The sequence below is a fragment of the Anticarsia gemmatalis genome, chromosome 6 (genome assembly GCF_050436995.1).
Source record: "Anticarsia gemmatalis isolate Benzon Research Colony breed Stoneville strain chromosome 6, ilAntGemm2 primary, whole genome shotgun sequence".
NCBI classification, from domain to species: Eukaryota; Metazoa; Arthropoda; class Insecta; order Lepidoptera; family Erebidae; genus Anticarsia; species Anticarsia gemmatalis.
In genome coordinates this window covers 488,234-507,458 of record NC_134750.1, presented here as the reverse complement: position 1 = coordinate 507,458, position 19,225 = coordinate 488,234, and the positions used below count along the sequence as shown (strand labels likewise).

General features: G+C 35.3%; 3 non-coding genes across 3 annotated transcripts; all 3 read right to left on the bottom strand.

Moving 5' to 3' along the window:
* Window positions 1–11,044: 11,044 nt before the first annotated feature.
* Window positions 11,045–11,117, bottom strand: TRNAV-AAC (transfer RNA valine (anticodon AAC)). Its single transcript has one exon. It is a non-coding gene; the product is annotated as a tRNA-Val (tRNA).
* Window positions 11,118–11,530: 413 nt separating this feature from the next.
* Window positions 11,531–11,603, bottom strand: TRNAV-AAC (transfer RNA valine (anticodon AAC)). The gene has a single exon. It is a non-coding gene; the product is annotated as a tRNA-Val (tRNA).
* Window positions 11,604–18,877: 7,274 nt separating this feature from the next.
* Window positions 18,878–18,950, bottom strand: TRNAV-AAC (transfer RNA valine (anticodon AAC)). The gene has a single exon. It is a non-coding gene; the product is annotated as a tRNA-Val (tRNA).
* Between the last annotated feature and the right edge of the window lie 275 nt (window positions 18,951–19,225).

Below are 19,225 nucleotides of genomic sequence, written 5' to 3'. Positions count from 1 at the left end.
TCGATAAATGGGCTATTTAATAGTGAAAGATTTTTTTAAATCGGACCAGTAGTTCCTGAGATTAGCGCGTTCAAACAAACAAACAAACAAACTCTTCAGCTTTATAATATTAGTATAGATAACTTAAGACTTTTTTTAATTTTGGTCTTTTATTATTTGTGGTAGATGAGGTCTATCAACAAAATTTGTATAAATATTAAATTATTATCTATATATAGATATGTAATATCTTAGTAGTTGTCATCTGAGCAAACCATAAGGTCTTAGATTTGACTCCGGGCTTATTTCAGAACACGACGAGATGCAATGAGCAGCAATAGTATAGACGCATTGACAAAAAAAAACATGTCTGTTAATAAATAGTTGGTGTCATATCATTTCATTTATTTATCAAAAATCCTCCAAATCCGTTGTAAGAGTACTTCTATCACCAATAACAACTCTTTCAATCTCTATATAAACACGTAATAGCGTCTCCATGTTTCGCGGACGCTGTCGCGTGTCGGACGAGACGCGTGTCGTTTCCGACTCGGCCGTCACGTTTAATTGATACCGTGGTAGGGGGCGCCACCGTGCTATGACAACCATGTAACGTGAAGATCAATAGTATGGGCTTAATGTGAGGAATAAAGGGTCATCTGGTATGGATTTAGTTTTTAAAGAATTATGACTGCTTCCGTGGCGCAGTGGTGTAGGTCACCACGCCAACACCACTGCGTCGGGAGATCGTGAGTTCGATTCACACGGAGCAATTATTTGTGCGATTGTAAAAGTCCCCGCGACACAGAGCAATTCTAAGTGCGGGAGTAATCATCATTCATCTGATTAGCAGTTGAAAGTAGCGAATGAGAGCATATTCATCTCTCATTTCAATTCTGAAATGAGAAGTGAAACATGTCTTACATTGAAACGGTAATAACATCAAAATCAAATAATTTATTTATGTAGGTCAGAGTCATTATTGACACTATTAAAGCTTTATTTATGCTTTGTTTCTGAGGTACATTTAGTGGTAGTTTATCTATTCAATAGCGTTTTTTTATATAAGTTTAAACACTATTGAATAGATAAACTACCGCTAAATGTACTTCAAAAACCGGGGGAACTAACGCTAATTTAACTGAAAAAAAATTATACTAGGTGAACTATGTAAATAAAAGCAGTGTAAATGATAGAAAGGCTAACGTGCAAGCGGAGTGCATGAAGGCTAACATTCAGTGTGACGTCACTCGCAGATCTGATTCACAGACCACTGGCGCTCGACCTATGTCTAATCATTCATATAGACCGCGTACACTTATAGAACTGACTTATGGTCAGTTTAGATAGAACTACAAAGTCTTGAAACCAGCAGCGCGATTTTGAATGTATTGACTATTGACAACCGGCTAGCTATTGAGAAATTTGGTATGAAAATCTGATCAGCGCCTCTAGCGGACGTCGTAGAAACTATTTTTGCACCACATTTTAAATGTCAAACTGTCGATACTAGATAGTACAGCCTGTAGAGTAGTAGAGAATTAGGCTACAGAGGTGACAATTAAAATGAAACCAAAAAATACTACACGTAGGGAAACTATTTGGAAATCAATATTATAATCTTTCTTTTGCATGGTTGACTAAAGATCAACATTATAGGTTCTACAATTATTTGAGACCTGCAATGACGATATTTTTCAAATCAGACATTATCATAATTCGTGTGGTTAAAGATCTTAAGTATAAACGAAACAGACTTTTCATCTACCAAAATCGATATGACTCGAGCATTGCTTAGATTTCCTTCCTAACATGCCTCAATTTTTTAAGTAACCCTTTAAAAAACACATCAATTTTTAATTTAACCCTTTAAACAAATTTTAACAAACTTAATCCTTTAAAAATCACATCAAACACAGCATACGTAAAATTTTCCGTCACATATTCCTGGCTATAATTTCCATGTTCAAGTCTATTCAGTCATAAGACCGCTACATCGGCGGCCGGACACGGCGTGCGCGCGACAGCGGGCCTCTCCGACTGGAAACTGTCGGAGCTGTCGACGACACCCGATGCACTGCGCTACTCTACTCGCTTCAACTAGCCGTGTTCATTCTTACTCATTAAGATTTTAATGGTTGTGTCAATCATTTTAGTATATAGTGTAAAGGGTGCATTATGTTTTGGACTTTTAAATACTACGCATAGATGTCCGTAAGGCGGTTATATACATAATTTCACGTTTTTTTTTTCGTACGCTACTCGGTACGATCCCTACGAACTTCCCTTGCCTCTTTACATTAATGCATCTTGTCATACAGTACCTACCGCTGGTTACGAGTACTACGCACTTGGCCCTTTTGCAAGACTACGCAGACTGTAATCTTTATTAGCCAACCTTATAATTTTTAAAAATCAATTTAAGACCCAAAGCTAATTTTAATACCTATATTTAACACATTTAAATTTGCTCGACACTCAGCAAATTCAAATTATCCAAAGTAGCCGCAATAAAGCTTTGATACACAGCAAAAAAGAAACTTAATTCTACGCAAAAAGTAATAAATATACAAATAATCAATACACCTGATTTTTCTTACTTCAATCGTACGAAACAATTTACATTATCACCAAAGAAATTTCCTGCACTCTCGAGCAATCTGAAGCCAAGTAAAAAACTCGACGGGAGTACCTCAAGGCACCGCGGTGGGGCCAATCTTGTTCCCCTCCACTTGCATACAATTACTTAATTTGCCACTTTATACCGAGAGACTCTCACATCTGAAGGTGAAGATGCTGGAGCCATTGAGATAATGCCTCAGAGGTTTCGCAATCATTTTATTTAGAGACACTTCTGTGGGAAAGCTTTTTTATTTGAAGCGTGATTTTAATTTTGTCTTGAGGTGTTTGAGTGCGGATATATTTAGGAAAGTAAGAATAGGCTATAGAATTAGTTATATAAAAATGGAACTATAAAAACAAATCTAAAAATAGTTCTGTGTCACCTATTGCAGCCATATACAATTATACATAGGTACAATAATAGTAGATACTTTTTTTTATTCAGTTATAAAAAAGTAAGTACAACAACTTTTAACATATTTTCTTAAAATTACATTGACGTAAAAACTGTTTATCGCTCAGTTTCTTTAACATCTTATTATTTATTTCTTTTATATTTAGTACGTACATCTTTAGCCAGAATACATCTACAAAAAACATCTTGCTAGGTCAAGTTTGATTGGCAGAGCTAAGCCGAAACTTTACTAGCATACATGTTATATTCCAAGTGTATGGTGTCACTCGTCGTGATTACCACACTGCACAGTTATGGTACTGGGTATTTATGGCATATTTATATAATTTGGACGAGGCACCGTTGAGTCGCAGCGAGGGGACGTGCGCTGCCTACTACCAGCCTTTTTACAACCAACGACTTCTTTAGGGGACGGACTGTATATAGCGAAAAGTCGTTTATTTATTAGGCTGTTTTTATGTTATTTATGCCAGTAAGTGGAAGGATTGTATTAGTTTTCATCAGTACGAATGGGCTCGATGAAGATGTTTGGAATTACGAGAATTTTCTCTAGCTTTCGTAAATTGTTTTTGTTCTTTCTGGGATTTTTGTATTGTCTTAGTAATCCATGTTATTTGATTTCGGAATACATTCTAGATCATTTACCAACTGAGACGGCAACGGCTAAATAACAACAAAAAATTCCAATTTTTAATAAAAATAAAGTATCTCATTTAAATATACAAAAAAAAACACCAATAACAATGTTACCAATATCAAATAATCACTGTAAATAAGCATATTCTTTCCCTTCTTACCCAAATAATGTTATACCGTAGTGATTTTCTCTGCTAAGTGCGTGCCTGTAGTCAGCACCTCGGCTCTTTCATTTCATTCCATTCATTCCGACGGATAAACCGTAATGAATATCATCGGATCTGACGACAATGCGTGTGTCTTCCCGGAACCCTGGAGCCCGCCTGTACCGGGGCTCCGTGACCCCGTTACAGCTTTACAGAATGAACTTGCACCTACATTTAGTTGATTACATTTTTTGGATGATTTTAAGGTAGCAATTTTTGCAAACTTTCAATATTGGGGTATTTTGACATTTTGGTTCTTAGTTTCTGCTTACCACTCTTGGAAAAAGGGGTATTTTTATGTACGTATTTTGAAGTATGGTATGTCTGTAGATTAAATTTAAATGCTTGTTAAAGCCCAACTAGCAGAACCACTCACAGAAACCATCTAGATTTAAAATATTCTATTCACTTTACTCGTTTAATTCCGCAGAGATAATTTCAACAATTTCAACTTGCTTCTGCGTCTGAAATATTCACACGGTGACCTATTTCACTTAAACTTAGTTCAAAGAAACATTGGCACTACGCCAGCTAAGTTCCGAACACCTGCAAAACTTCTATTATTGCTTCCGATTTCTTTAAAACCGATAGAGAAAGTACTGAACTCTGAACCAATAACATAAATAAAGATGAGAGCTTAGTCACTTTTGAGCACCCTCTTAATACTTCCTTCGAGAATTCTGGAGCATATCCAAATATATCCACCTGCACCCTCTATGGCTATGATTATTCAAATCCTTTTAGATTTGTACGCAAACATCTATATGCAAATAGTGACAAACAGCCGAGCGCGTTTACAAACGCACAATATACTTTTATGGTCCAGGAAAAGCCGAATTTTGACAAACATTCTTCTACAACCCAAACAAACAAAAATCAACTTTATGTAACAGTCTTAAGGAGTGTAAGATATGTAAAGTTATGTTGGGTGTTGTACGGTGCGTTCAAGATATTGTTTCACGTGTTTTATGAGGTGGGCCGAGATTTCACGGCATTTTTGTCAGGGGCATTTTTGAGTGTTTCCTTTGAGATGTTTATTTGTTGGGGGGTTAAGTCCGATTGAGTGTGTTTCATGTCTAGTGCTTGCGTTTAAGCGGCAAATGAACCGAGAGGGATTCGGTGAGATATTCTAATGAGAAATTTTTCGTTCGTTGTTTTGGATACAAATGATGATTGTAGAGGAAAATGTTTGTAAGTATAGAATGAAATTTAGGCTATGATTTATTTTGCGTTTTGCGTTATTCAACTAAACTAGACAACAACTTCTTTACTCGGATTACATGACATTTGGTTTTTTACGTACGACAGTTTCCACATAATATACAAAATGTTCAATATCTATTCTATTTTGATTTTGTGTAACGACACAATCATTGCATAAATCTGCGCAATGAAGAGATCCCGAACAAAATATCGTACTCCTTTAAATATCCTGTCACATTATTTTTCCATAACCCTAACGAAACCATCACAATCCCCAATAAAGGGGTACGAACAAAAACACATAGAAATCACAACAACATAAATGCACGTCCATTACGTGTTTACCTTAGCGGTGGACAAGTTATGACAACCTTATGTAATCAATGGTATATGTGGTTTTTTTCCCTTGTTTGTTGAAACAACATCCATTAGAGTGGTGTCCGCCTCCGAGTCGTACGTAGGGCACAAAGCGGCCAATTTCTTCAAAACGTTACTAACTGGGGTTGTCAAAGTTTTGCTTACGAAAAAAATTGTAATATATGGTATTATTTTTACAGTAATGCTAATGTGTGCATGTGTTACGTACCTATCAAGGTGGATTAAATTGTTAGAAAATTAATATACCTACCTACCTACATATATTATATTATCACAACTGTCACCATTTGATCTTTCAAAGAACTTGATTCAGCCAGGTTACAGCTTTACGATATTGTATTCTACCATGCATCTCTGATCCATGAACTGTCAACGTCAATTGCAAATCAAGGTATTGAATACAAAGTAGGTACCCAAAAATCATCGATTTTAGAAAAACCCGAATCATTTTTAGGTCATCAATTTCCGAATGAAACTGCAGCGTCTTCAATTCGAGAAAAAATATACGTGCGTTGCTTTTTCAAAAGAAACAAAAAAATGTTTTACCAAACTTTGAGCACCATCGTCCAACTCCTTGGTCCATCACAAATTTCCCTGGCAAGGCATAACGCAAAATAAACAAAGTGTTATTGTAGCTTATTTTCATAAGTTAACAGTCGCCGGGACGATAACACTGGACGTACGGACAGACGGACGACGTTCTTTATACATATATATGCAAGGGGGTAAAAGGCTGATTTACGTTGCCTTTAGTACTTGTATCAATTTCAGAGAGAGTGTTTCAGACCAGTTAGGTTTTTTTCAGCGTCATTCGTTGTTTTACTGAAAGCATAATATTAAGTATATTAAGTCTTTTTTCTTTTCTTGTGGTTAGTAAGGCTAGAGATAAAATAAACTGGCTGCTAAAATATTTACAATTTGGTAATAAACACCCTTAGATTATTGAATGCCACTGTTGGGCATAGGAATATGAATGAGATGCCTCAAAACATTAAAATTACGTTAAAAAACTGAGGAAAATGTACATTTTTACAAAACAAAGTAGCTTGGTAAATAGTGTAGACGCTATTTATTTTATCGTTATGTTTACAACCGATCTGATAATGAGTATCATACAATCGGTCAATGACTTGACAGTGGATAGAAAGTGCGATCTTATTTTTTTTTTATCATGTATTATTTTACAATCTGACTAACCACCGGAAAGTAAATGTATTGAAGTTTTCAAAATAATGCTGTTGAGCATAAGAGCAGCTATGGGTAACAGAAAAGCTGGATATGACTGTACACCATCCAAACCTTTATCCGCTGTCATCAACGCATAACCTCTCGATCCCATTCGAAATTACAAAAGCAAAACCCAAATGAATCGTCAACACGCCTCCAAAAAGTACACCAGATATTTTTATTGAGGCCTTTAAGGTGGATGAATATAAAGTGGATTTATACGGATTATGTGAGGGGGGAGGTCTCGTGGAGAAGACCTCCATAGGTCGTTGGGAGGAGGGATACACTGCCTTAATCTTTGCGAACGCCGTGAGCCTCGGAATTGAATTGGCTCTTATATGTAAATTGGCGCGTACGAGTAAATAAATAAACGGATTTGTGATTTAAAAGTATTTCTGTGGATCAACGAATACGTGGAGAGTTTTTTTTCGTAAAAACTATTTCTTTGAGATTGGTTCAATGTTGATTGCTTGGATTAGAGTTTAGCTGAGTCTTGTCGCATACAGAGAGGCTTAGAGGGTGTTGGCGGTGTATTTTATTTTACTGCATTATGCTAAATGTTTAGGTGATACATTTGCTTATACCGCCGGACTTTTTTTAGTTTAACAGATGAAGTAACGGCAGCCGCATTGCAATTAGTACATAACATTTTTTTTTACAAGTTTCTTATCTGCACATATTTCACAAGCGGTTGACTATATACACTGGACAGTTATGCACCCAGAATGTACTTTCTAAAACTAGGTCATACAGATAGTTTAATCCAAAGTTAAGAGAATCATCCTATCATAGAAACTGTTTTAACCTTTCTGGCCAGTCTATCCTAAAGTAGCAAACACTCAAATCAATACACACAAAAATAACATACAACAAAATAAACCACGCAAAATAAATAAAATGAGCAATAAATATAACATCGGTAGCAATAACAAGTACGGTATGAATAGCTAATAGGTTCCATAATGCGCTATTAAGGGCCCGCGCACACTACGCGACGACATTACTGGTAGTTACCGACTGGTAAACGATTCCCGATGCCTCCAGTTATTTACGATCACACTTTACGCAATGATATGATATTTTATTGACGTTCTTTTGATATTTTGTTTAATTCATGTTTTTGAAGAATTTGTGAAAACAGTTTTTTGGGGTAGTCTGGGTCGTTGCTTGCCAGCGATAGACTGATTTGGAAGGAAAGACTTTTACTCAGCAGTTGAACACTCAATTAGACTAAGAAAAAGAAACTGGTGTCTATTTATATACAAAGATGACACGCTTTTTGAATCTTTCATCAGTCTAAATAAACAATATTAAGCATACATTTAAAAAAAGAAACAGAACATATTGTTATGAATTTGAAATTATACCTATTTGATAGTCACGGCAGAGGCACTAAAGACGGAACCAAATTGCAAAAAAAAAAAAATTCTCTCTGAAAAAAGATATATGTACCTGACTCAAGAAATAAAATAATAACTTCTATCTGTTTTGAGTTAACATTTGAATAACATTTATTCATATAGACTCTAGGAAAAAAAACAATCTTTTTCTCTCTTTTACGTATAATTACAGTAAGCCAGAGTCCACCGTCCAGAATCTATAAAATTGACCCACTATTAATACACTCGGTATTGCCCACAAACGTTGCCAAAGTAGGCATTAACTTACCCTAATCTCTTAACCAAACATTCACCTTACGAGGCTATAACTCGAGAATAATAATTTTTCAATTTATTTCATAGTATTTTTATTGTGGCGTAAACCGAGTCTAGCCCCGCGAGTGTGGTGCGGTAACGCTAAAGATGGTTTTCCACTTGCAATATGAGAGATAGATAAGTAAGCTAGCGTAAAGTAAAGCTATAAATTATCTATCCAACTAATAAAATTTGACACTAGGTTGACCACTAACAATACGATAAGAAGAAGTAGTTATAAACGGTATGTAAGCTCTGAATAGTTACACAGTGTTTTTTCACTCATATACAGTTTCAAAGTAATTTTGATTGAAAGTAACGAAACACACTAATCAAACTTTTCACGACGTTTATTAGTAAGTCATTATGTTATTGTATTTGGTTTTGTATAAGGTCAGTCACATTACATTAGCGTTACGTGACACAGGCGTATTTTCTTTAAAGATAGTACGAACTTTTATCAAAAATAACATATTTTACGGATTTGTAATTTTGGATCCTGAATATCTTGCTTTTGGCAATACCTGCGATATAACCACACATTTAATCATTATAGTATTAAACAACATGTGTTATTGAAATTAAAAACATAGATATAATTTTATTACAACCATTTTTTATTGCAACCCACAAATAATTGTTTCGGGTCTGGTTGTGCTTTGTGTCCGTTGTTTGTATGTTTGTAAAAGTCCCCGCGACACAAGAGCAATTCTTAGTGCGGGAGTTGTCTTTTTAAAAAAGAAAAAAAAAAAAAGAAAAATTTAGCTCTTTAATACTACAGCTTCCATTTTACATTCAACAAAAATCACACACACCCACTCAAATTTCTTTCGCTACTCTTTTTCGCCAGCCTCCTGTGGAAAGCGAACCTATCGCATGCGATTGCTTACCGTATAATACGAGGTTACGTTTGGACATAAGAAATGGGGCTTATAGCGGATGTATGCTAAACCTGCGAAGTGATTTGAGGACATGAACCGTGGCGAAATATTACCGTGTTTTTGATTTCAGGAAATGTAGGGGAAAATATACTTTGTATGAGAGTTTAAGTGATCGATTATTGTAAAATGATCATAAATAATTAATATAACTTTTTTTTTTATTTATCATTATGTTTAATATAAATTGCTTTTATTTTGAAATAATGTTTTATGACTCATTTTTCTTTTTATTCAAAATCTAAGCCAACCGTTTGGATTCTTGTAACAGATACTTCACGTAAACTTCATTATTACTTATCCAACTCATGAGGACAAAGCAACATATAAAATGTAGATTGTAGATATCTTATTGTATGTAATCTATTATCTGTGGGAAGAGGTGAATTTTGGACGGTCAAGTCGAGTGAGGTGTGAACGGTCTTTTTATTTATAATTCAATATTTACATTAGCAGTCCGTAGTATGATAATGTGTCCAGTATATGGCAATAAGCTCGCCCCCTTTTACGCGGTACTAAATTTACTTACTACACCTTCGAGTATAATTTGTATGGTGTATGTATATAGGTAGGTATTAAATTATACTTACCTCAATACTTTGTATGGTGTATGTAAATAGGTAGATATTATATATAAACTATACCTTATTAATACAATGTAAAGATAGAGTAACACATTCACTTCACTTATCTACCGACCAAAGTCATTGATCCGTTCACTACATCATTTACAAGAGAGATAATAACACACACGTGGAAATGTTATCAGTACTAACTAGTATTATTACGTTATTATTACAGCATTATTATTGTGTTGGTTCATTGTGAAAGATCTGGGTTTGAAGATCGAATTTCGGTGTTGAGATATCGTTACACTTGTAGATTATGTTCCTACTAATATTTATTATTGTAAATGCTAAAGTATCAATGTTTATTTGTCCGCCTTTACAATAATAATAGTCATTGTCAGTTCAGTAGAGATTATTCAAATTAATTGAAATTTAGCGCAGTGACAAATAATTTCAAAAAAATACGTATGGGTTTGTTTTCTTTGATTGTATTATTTTTTTATTAAGAAATAAATGCATAATCAAAATACCGAATGACTCTTATTACTTTTTTAACCCGTTATAGTCCCACTGATCTCCTCTTGATAGAAGAAAGGGTACTAAGAAAAAAAAAATCGTTACAATGTAGAAAAGATACTTTTACTCAGCTTAACTAACTATATAATACAAATTAAATAAAACGCAACAAAATTAAAGCTATCAAGAGCCAATCAAGATATTTTGTCATAAAACGTTGACCACCCCTGAACGATCTAAAGCCAGCTTCACACTAACGACCGTTTTATACCGCACCACTTTTATAAGCTATCGTCTCAATATTCAATTAGCTGTAATTACTTAGATGAGGAGTGATATCTCAGATTAACGATGGAACACATAATTCATTACCGTAATGGACTCAGTTATGGGCGGCTGTAAATTTTTTACAGTTGCCTTGTGTGTAGCGGGCTTTATGTCCTAGGGCTGGCTAATTGGGCTTTAGAGGTAACACTAAGAAAAAAGTACTTTGCTATTTAGTTGAGTACGTTTTCGCCAAATTGTCACCAAAATTTAAAAAAAAACAAAGGTTAAATTAAGCTTAATTTACTGTGTTAAAGGAGTAAAACAGATGTGGTCACTCAGCAGGTAGATACAAAAAAATAATAACAATGCCACAATTTTTAGTGATAAAAAGGTATGTTTCCGCCCGGGATCGAACCGGGGGCCTTCTGCGTGTTAGGCAGATGTGATAACCGCTACACCACGGAAACCGATGATGACTACAGCAAACTTTCTATACACTATGATCTTAAAGTAGTCACACAGGTATGTCTTGCGTAATTGCAGCACACGTCAAAGCGGTGAAAGTAACTTGGCTAATAATATAATTTATGCCTGTCAGTATGTAATAGTAGATTCTTGGGTTCATATTTCTACTGTCGTACAATTAATATTTTAACATTTATGATGAACATTTTTTGATGACGTTCAAGGTGCCTTCACCTCTAGCAACAAAATCGGGGGAAATAATAATTATGTAACCCACAGGTAGGTGTTTCAAGTCTGCTTATAGTTTGAGTCCGTCTTTTGTTTGTTTAGTAACTGCTCTATGATACATTTTTGTAAGAAGATGACAAGATGTCTAAGAAATCATATGATGAAAAAAAAGAAGAAGTAAAAGTAATGTTTCCGCCCGGGATCGAACCGGGGGCCTTCTGCGTGTTAGGCAGATGTGATAACCGCTACACCACGGAAACTATGACGACTAGTGCACAATTATAATATTGTATACAACACACGTTACCTATAATTTGTAATTTATTGCACTTATCGATAAGTTAAACCCTCGTAATCGCAAGCATATTGATATAACAAATGGAGGGATAAAGAATGCGTAGATTCTATCAGAAAAAGTTACTTACTAATATTATAAATCCGCAAGTTAGTAAGTTTGGATGGATGGACATAGGTGTATTTGTAATACTCTCTGTTTCTTTTTTATCATCATAAAATCTTTTCCCGTGTCTCAAAAACTGTTTTACAAAAATAATAAGTCGAATTTGTTGAGCTGTCCTATAGTTTTGCGCTTTTCACACATTTGGCGATTCACTTTCATACATAAGATATCTCCTGTATGAACGCTGACTCCTAATGAAAAGCTACGCGGACATAACCACGGGGCAACAGTTAATTAATATCATAACACTTAAACCTTGTACAACTATTAGTCTATCACTAACACAGTATCAACTGTCAGTAGCAAGGTAGGAGCGGCTAATTCCGCCTCACTCGAGGATTACCCATCATTACAGCGCATTAATTAACGCACATTAGTCAGTCGCACAAGTGCGCGCTAATCTGTCCGCTATTGACTGCTTGTTACGTACTGTACGTGTTGTGTGGGAATTATTGCTAATATGGCGTCTATTAGCTTCTAAGATGTTTCATGAACACTACTGTAGGGCTATCGCGTATCTCAGTTGACAATTGTTTGAAAGCTACTATGCTGTACATTGTTTTCTTCCTTAGATTAAAGTGAATGAAACGTTGCATCAAAGCAGCAGTGTACTGAATAATGACCATCAATATGACGTACACTAGTTATCAACTTAGACACGGAATACGTATACCATATTATTATAATAATTTTGGAGTTTTACTCCAATCAGCATGAGAAAATTATAATAGGTACCAGGTTATTACACCCAAAAAAGACTTTCAATCCGGTCAGCGATAAAAAAGTTGATAAGGTCATCAATACAATTATTATTACTCGTGTTATTTTCATATGATTTGAAAAACAGTATGAACTACTGGACCGTAAAAAAACTATCGCATCAAGTTTAGAAACAATGACAGGACGTAGATATGGACGTCATTCACATAATCCATAAGTACATGATAACGATGACGGAAAAAGACACATAGCTTTTTACTCTGCTTTCTCTATGCTTTGTTTATCTAAAAGAATATCAACAAAATGCGTAACTCGCTGACTGCTATTACAACAGTTATCCTTCTAGCTACTTTACATTTTACATCAAAATTACACACCTCCTCAAAATCAACTTAAGATCCTAAACCCATCCATCACAGCAAACTACCTTAAAGTTGCGTAACTCGATCACAACCATATCGACATATAGGTAGTATCGACTAGTATCGAGTACCGGCCACTTCGATATGGTCTTAGACTAACCTCGTTAGTGATCCGAGTTAAACCGATCGAGTTATCTCCTTGATGCCTGTAAACAATTGAGTTAGATGTTCCTTGAGTTTGCGTGTCGTATGGAGTTTGGGTTACAGTGGACTTATACCTATCTTGTAAAGTTTGTAAAGTTTTAAAATTAAATTAGATTGAGTGATCTTACTATGTCTGTACCAGAAAAGAGAATAAAAAAAGGACTAAGTAATCGAAGTCATAATTATAAATGGAATATTCAAAGTATCTTAGATAATACGTAACCAGTCATATTATTTTTATCCTGAATATTATCTCAGGCAAAACAAAAACTGTAACAACGTTGTTTCTCTGCTCTGCTGACGTTTTTATATAAAATCGACTCTGAAAAAGACTCCAAAACAATGTCCTCCAGAACTGATATTCGACTACAGCGGCTAGTTTTTATTGAAACCAGCCAATTGTACAGGACTTTGTCTGTAGCGTCCAACAGTGCGCACAATACACAGGTTTTAAAATATGCAATCTTATATCAAACACTGAAAAACCTTAACAATGACCAACAATTTAAACTATAACAATCTTCAAACAATTGTAACTGAAACAAACAAAACATCTAGGAGGGCAGAACATAAATAATTCGCTGCGAGAACCTGCGGCGAACAAAGATAACGATGTTTTGAATGCCACTCAACTCATTACGTGCCGATATCTTTCCTCAGGAAGAGGTTCCACCTAGACTTGATTCAGGACCTAACTCAACAACAACACACAATCGAAAATCAACCGTATGTTTAACTACAGAAGATCTAAATTCAATTGTAAATGATTCACAATAGCACTAAGTACCTAATGAGCGTACAGCAGCCACCGTGAATAGGAAACGTCTTAATATAACTTCTACCAACACAATTTCAACTGTATCGCTTGTGCTATAAGATTTGTTTTCCCGTGGTGAGTGGGCAAGTCCAGTAATACTAGTGGTATAGTGTAAAGGAGGGATTGTACAAGCGTAATTAGTCATTAGCGCGACAGCGGGCAGGAAGAGGCCGACTGATCGGACTTGAGCTTACGTGAGCTATGTATTGAGCTAATGTGATGTTAGTATCTAGTGTTTACCTTGATGGGAAAGTAAATAGGTAGATGGAATTGGAGATATATGACTTAGTAATACAGTTCTCATGAGAGCTTAGTCAGTTGGTTTTAGAACTAGTGTCGTAATATTATGTAGTGTATAGTTTACCTTAAGTTTTTGTAGGTAAATAATTGCAAATTATTAAATACGCAGAGATTATTGATTATCTGTGTGCGTATCGTATCACGTATCTCAGTTAACAACTAGTGTGCGTCAAACTGATGGTCATTGTTCAGTAAGTTGCTGCTTTGGTGTAACATGTTAATCACTACAATCTTAGGTAGAAAACAATGTACAACATAGTGACTTTCAAATAATTATCGACTGAGGTATCAGTCGCCCTTTGGATTGATTATTGTCGCCAATGTAATAAATGTGCTTTGGTATCTTCCTACCATTTTAATTTAAAAAATAGATGAATTGTGTCATTAATTTCATATACCTGTGTCCAGTCCAGATATTCTACAAAGTAAAACAGTAATTCTCAACCTAAGTAACGATTTTAATAAAATACAAAGAAGCAATTTTTAATTGAACAATCATAACCTATAACACATCCATAAAATAATTTTTAACACCCCACTAATCCGAAAGCCATCCAATCATATTCAAAGTCCGAAAGAGATAAATGATTAATTAGTTCGTAAAACGACCATCATTAACGTAATTATATTGAAGAGGGCGAGGGGAGAGGGGAGAGAGGAGAATAAAAAGTTGCTTTATTGATATGAGTCACTTGGACAAATTGATACTTTAGCGTGCTTTAGCCATGTGCGGTGTGGATGGAATGATTTTGGGACTTTTATAGTGAGATTTTTATGGAGAAGTAAACAGTATAGATTTGCATTATGGAGTATAGATTTGAAGTAACCAATGATTAACAAAATGCAAGCTGGTTTGGAACTGTTAAAATAACAAGTTAGAATTTCCAATTATTTTAATGACAGATATAAAAACCAACAGTTTAGCTTGTGTTAGTTTTACCGCAGTTAAACACATACTCGTAAGTACATAAAGGAAAACATCGTGATGAAACCTTGCATGCCTAAAAATTTGTTTAACTAACACATTTATTAAGGGCATGCAAAATCCCCAACCCGCACTTGGTCCAGCGTGGTGAACCTCCACCCCTCGTTTGGGAGGAGACCCTTACCCTGCAGAGAGCCAGAAATGGATTACAAAAAAAACACAAACTACCTCTCAGTTAGACACTAACACATCTTAAAAAATTTAATCCTGCATCTAATAGGAGCGGCGTGCAAGTCAAAATTAATTCAAAGACCACCTCACATATCATCAAAGCGAACCTTAATTTACAACAATGCTTAATTGAAATAAAAAGATATGAAAGTGAACTAACACCCTTTACAAAGTACACGAAAACATCTTCAACTAATGACCATCAACATATCAATAAAAACAATAGCTGCAAACACATAAAAGAAACTTGACGAATATAATCCAATATCAACTTGCGAATATCCCTACTCTTACTATTAATGCGAAAGTAACTCTGTCTGTCTGTCTATCTCCTTCATTCTTGAACCACCGAACCGACTTGGCTGAAATTGTGTAGAAAGATAGTTTGAGATGCGGGAAGGGACATAGGATCTTTTAGTTTCTCTATTCATTCTTTGATCAATTTATTCATAGTTTGATATCGGAAATTCCACGGGGATGGGAACTGAGCGAGATATAAGCCCTATAACTACAGTTCCTTTAAATACTTATCACTTGCGTTAGAGCAAGTGATAATTATTTAAAGGAAACTGGTGAAAGAAAACATCGTGATGAAACCTTGCATACCCTAAAATTTGTTTAAAAGATTTATTGAGGGCATGCGAAGTCATCAACCCGCACTTGGTCAGCGTGGTGGACTCAAGGGCTACTGATTCCTCAGTCCACCCGGACGGAGTCGCGGGCATGATGTAGTTTGTCTGTAACATTACCAAAGTCCCGTGTCCCCAAGCCACTTGAGAAATGACCATAAACGTAACAATAAAAGTAAATCAATCAGTAATGTTCTGCCGTTACCTCCACCTTGTAACGGCGTGATGGTGCCGATAGGGTGGACTGTGTCATAAATGAGACGATTAAGTCCACTCGTAAATGACCAAGTTTGATGTTTGTGTTATGAATGATTTGGTAGGAAAACTAAGGTGGACTTTGTGTTATGTGTGAACCGATTTTTGGAGGAAAAAGAAGGTGTGCTGTTGATATTTTTGAGTATGTAGTGGATGTGTGGTGTTGTTATGGCTTGTGTACTAGGTTTAAGGTTCGTTTTCTTTATGGATAACTAATTTGGTTTTATAGAATTAGAGAAGAGAGAATAGTTTGATAGAGCAAGGTACGTTGCAGTTAAAACCTATGCCTTCATTGTATAATGATGTTCCTTGAGACTTTGATAACATAATTTTTTTATAATTTGAAATATTTAAGACAGTAAAATTATCATATAGTAGTCATTCTAGTAATAATAAATCACCTTTAACCCAACAGTAGGTACCTAAAATATAACAAGTTTTAAACCCCTCATTCAAACTCAAACGTGCGACGCAAAAAAACGAATCAATTGCGAAAATGGACACGTGTAGAGTGAAAAGCTTTTATAAAAGAGATGTGTTTAAGCTTTCAAATGTTGAGTAAATATAATTTTATTTGATACCTACGTTATCACCTACAGGGTGAATTGTCCGAGGAAAACAGTAGCCATCAATATGCCGCGTCACGTTCTGTCGCGTTTTTTGCGCCCCCTGTAGCTTGGGTAGGGCTACCATCCATAGGTGTGCAGGTCAGATTTTAACCACAAATTATTTTGTAATCCTAATGATGTATTTTTGATCATGATACTATAATACTGTATGTGTTCAAGCTGAGATTAATTGCGTGTTATAAAAATGTTATTACAATTTCATAAAATAAAATAAATTAATTTAACTCATTAATGTCTCACTGCTGTGCAAGGGTCTTCTCCCGTAATGAAGACGGGGTTAGGCCTGAGTCCTGAGGCCAATTGCGGGTTGGGGACTTGGCATACTTCGTACCCAACGCAACATACCAATGTCTTTTAGAAGTTATGTGTGTACAAGAAATAATTATCACTTGTTCCAATGGTAAAGGAAAACATCGTGATGCAACCTAGGATGCCTGAGAAAAAGTATGCAAAGTCTCAAACCCGCAGTTGGCCAGCGTGGCGGACTCAAGGCACGGCATGATAAGCCTATTCGGGTACTAGGCGGTTCTATTAGTAGTTTTTGGACAATGGTGTCCATAGTTATTTGGGCATTTACGTGGTTGGTAGCAGCCCTGAACTAGGTGTGGTACACAGGGTGTACAGATAATCCGTATTGATAACTATCGCGTGTCGTTTGTCTGTATGTGTGTCAGTTTCCGTTGCACGGCGGGGGATTAGGGGAAAGTGCTCATAGATTTTTTTACGAAGAAAATTTTTGTTGTTTTTATGCGATGAAATATTTGATAAATATTTTATAGGTACGGGGAAATGGAATTTCCTTGATGGTCATTTTCTATTCTCAATTTCGTAGCGGCAGCGCATACACTATGTGCAATTTTTAAGTGCTAAATAAAAACAATAGGTAAATTGCAATATAACTTGTATGTTACAAATCATCAATCAAATGTAGAAATATCAATCAGGAAAACCAAGGAAAATTTTTAATAAAAATTTAATAATAACTAAACAACAGACTGACCCAAAGCTTAGCAAGGCTTAAATCATAGTTGGGCTTTCCCTTTTTTACTTCTGTTAAGGCTTTTTTTGCAGCTAAAATATAATTTTCAATGGGAAGGTTATTCACTAGTGTATAAGGTTCTACAGCTATTCCTAAATTGTAAGCATCACTTGAAACCACACACTATTGTAACATGAAAACGTAACAGTACAGATAATAACTAGTTGTAAACTAGTATTCTCCCGCGAGCCGTTTCAGTTTCTTAGCGCGGTAACTCAATTATACGGGACAGGTCGCCGCGATATATTATGTGCGTTTTGGTTTTGAGCTCCATGTTACAAGAGATAGCGAGAGCGGGTAACGACAACGATCTTTGGTAGCTTATTGGGAATGGGCGAAAATAGAAATGATTATTGGGAACAGCAATTTCCCTTTTAAGTTGCGCAGACTGTTTTTATGATTGCCGAATGCTGATGAGGTTCGATTCCCAGAACTGACCATGCTACTTGGTTTTTCTTCCTGGAATATCGTTACAAGAACTTATACCGCAAGGTCATATTTTGAAACAAATAATAAACATCTTAATTGTAACAAAACGTGACGTCTGAAAATTTTACGATGTATTTTCCTAAACAACAAGAAGTTAACGTCAAGTAAGTGACCATAACCTTTCTTAAACATAAGGTTAATTTATTCCTTACCTATTAAAAGCTACGTAAGAAAATAATATTGATGATGTCGGTATAAACAATATACGTAGTGAATACACGTACATTGTCTTAGGTTCTGTAGTATAATACACTAAGGAAAATTATTTGACGTCACTTGATTCTTGTAAGAGCGATGTTGTGTGAGTTTCCTTATTAATTCGTCAATGTATAACCACAATTTAATGATACGTTTCACTTCTAAGAAAATAGTTTTCAATATATTTCTAAATAATCATCAAATGTACAAGACTTTTATTGCTATAATGAGGCCTTTAAAATGTAAAGTCAAAAACAAGCACAATGACAAAAGTAATGTTTTCGCCAGGGATCGAACCGGGGGCCTTCTGCGTGTTAGGCAGATGTGATAACCGCTACACCACGGAAACTATGACATAGTTGAATTAAATATAGTATGACTTTAAACAAGCCACAAGTTAAATTTTATTTTTTTCAAGGTGCTACTAAAATGACACCATAATCGGACTTTCGTAATCATCAGTATCACGTACAGTTACATAATCTCATTAATCACGTATTGTTCCTATGAGAGTAGACGTAGAGACATAAGTGCATTACACTTGATTACTTGACTCATTTGCTACACCTATCAAACCGGTGGTAAATCCACTCACTGGTACCTAACTTTGACCACAAAAAGAAC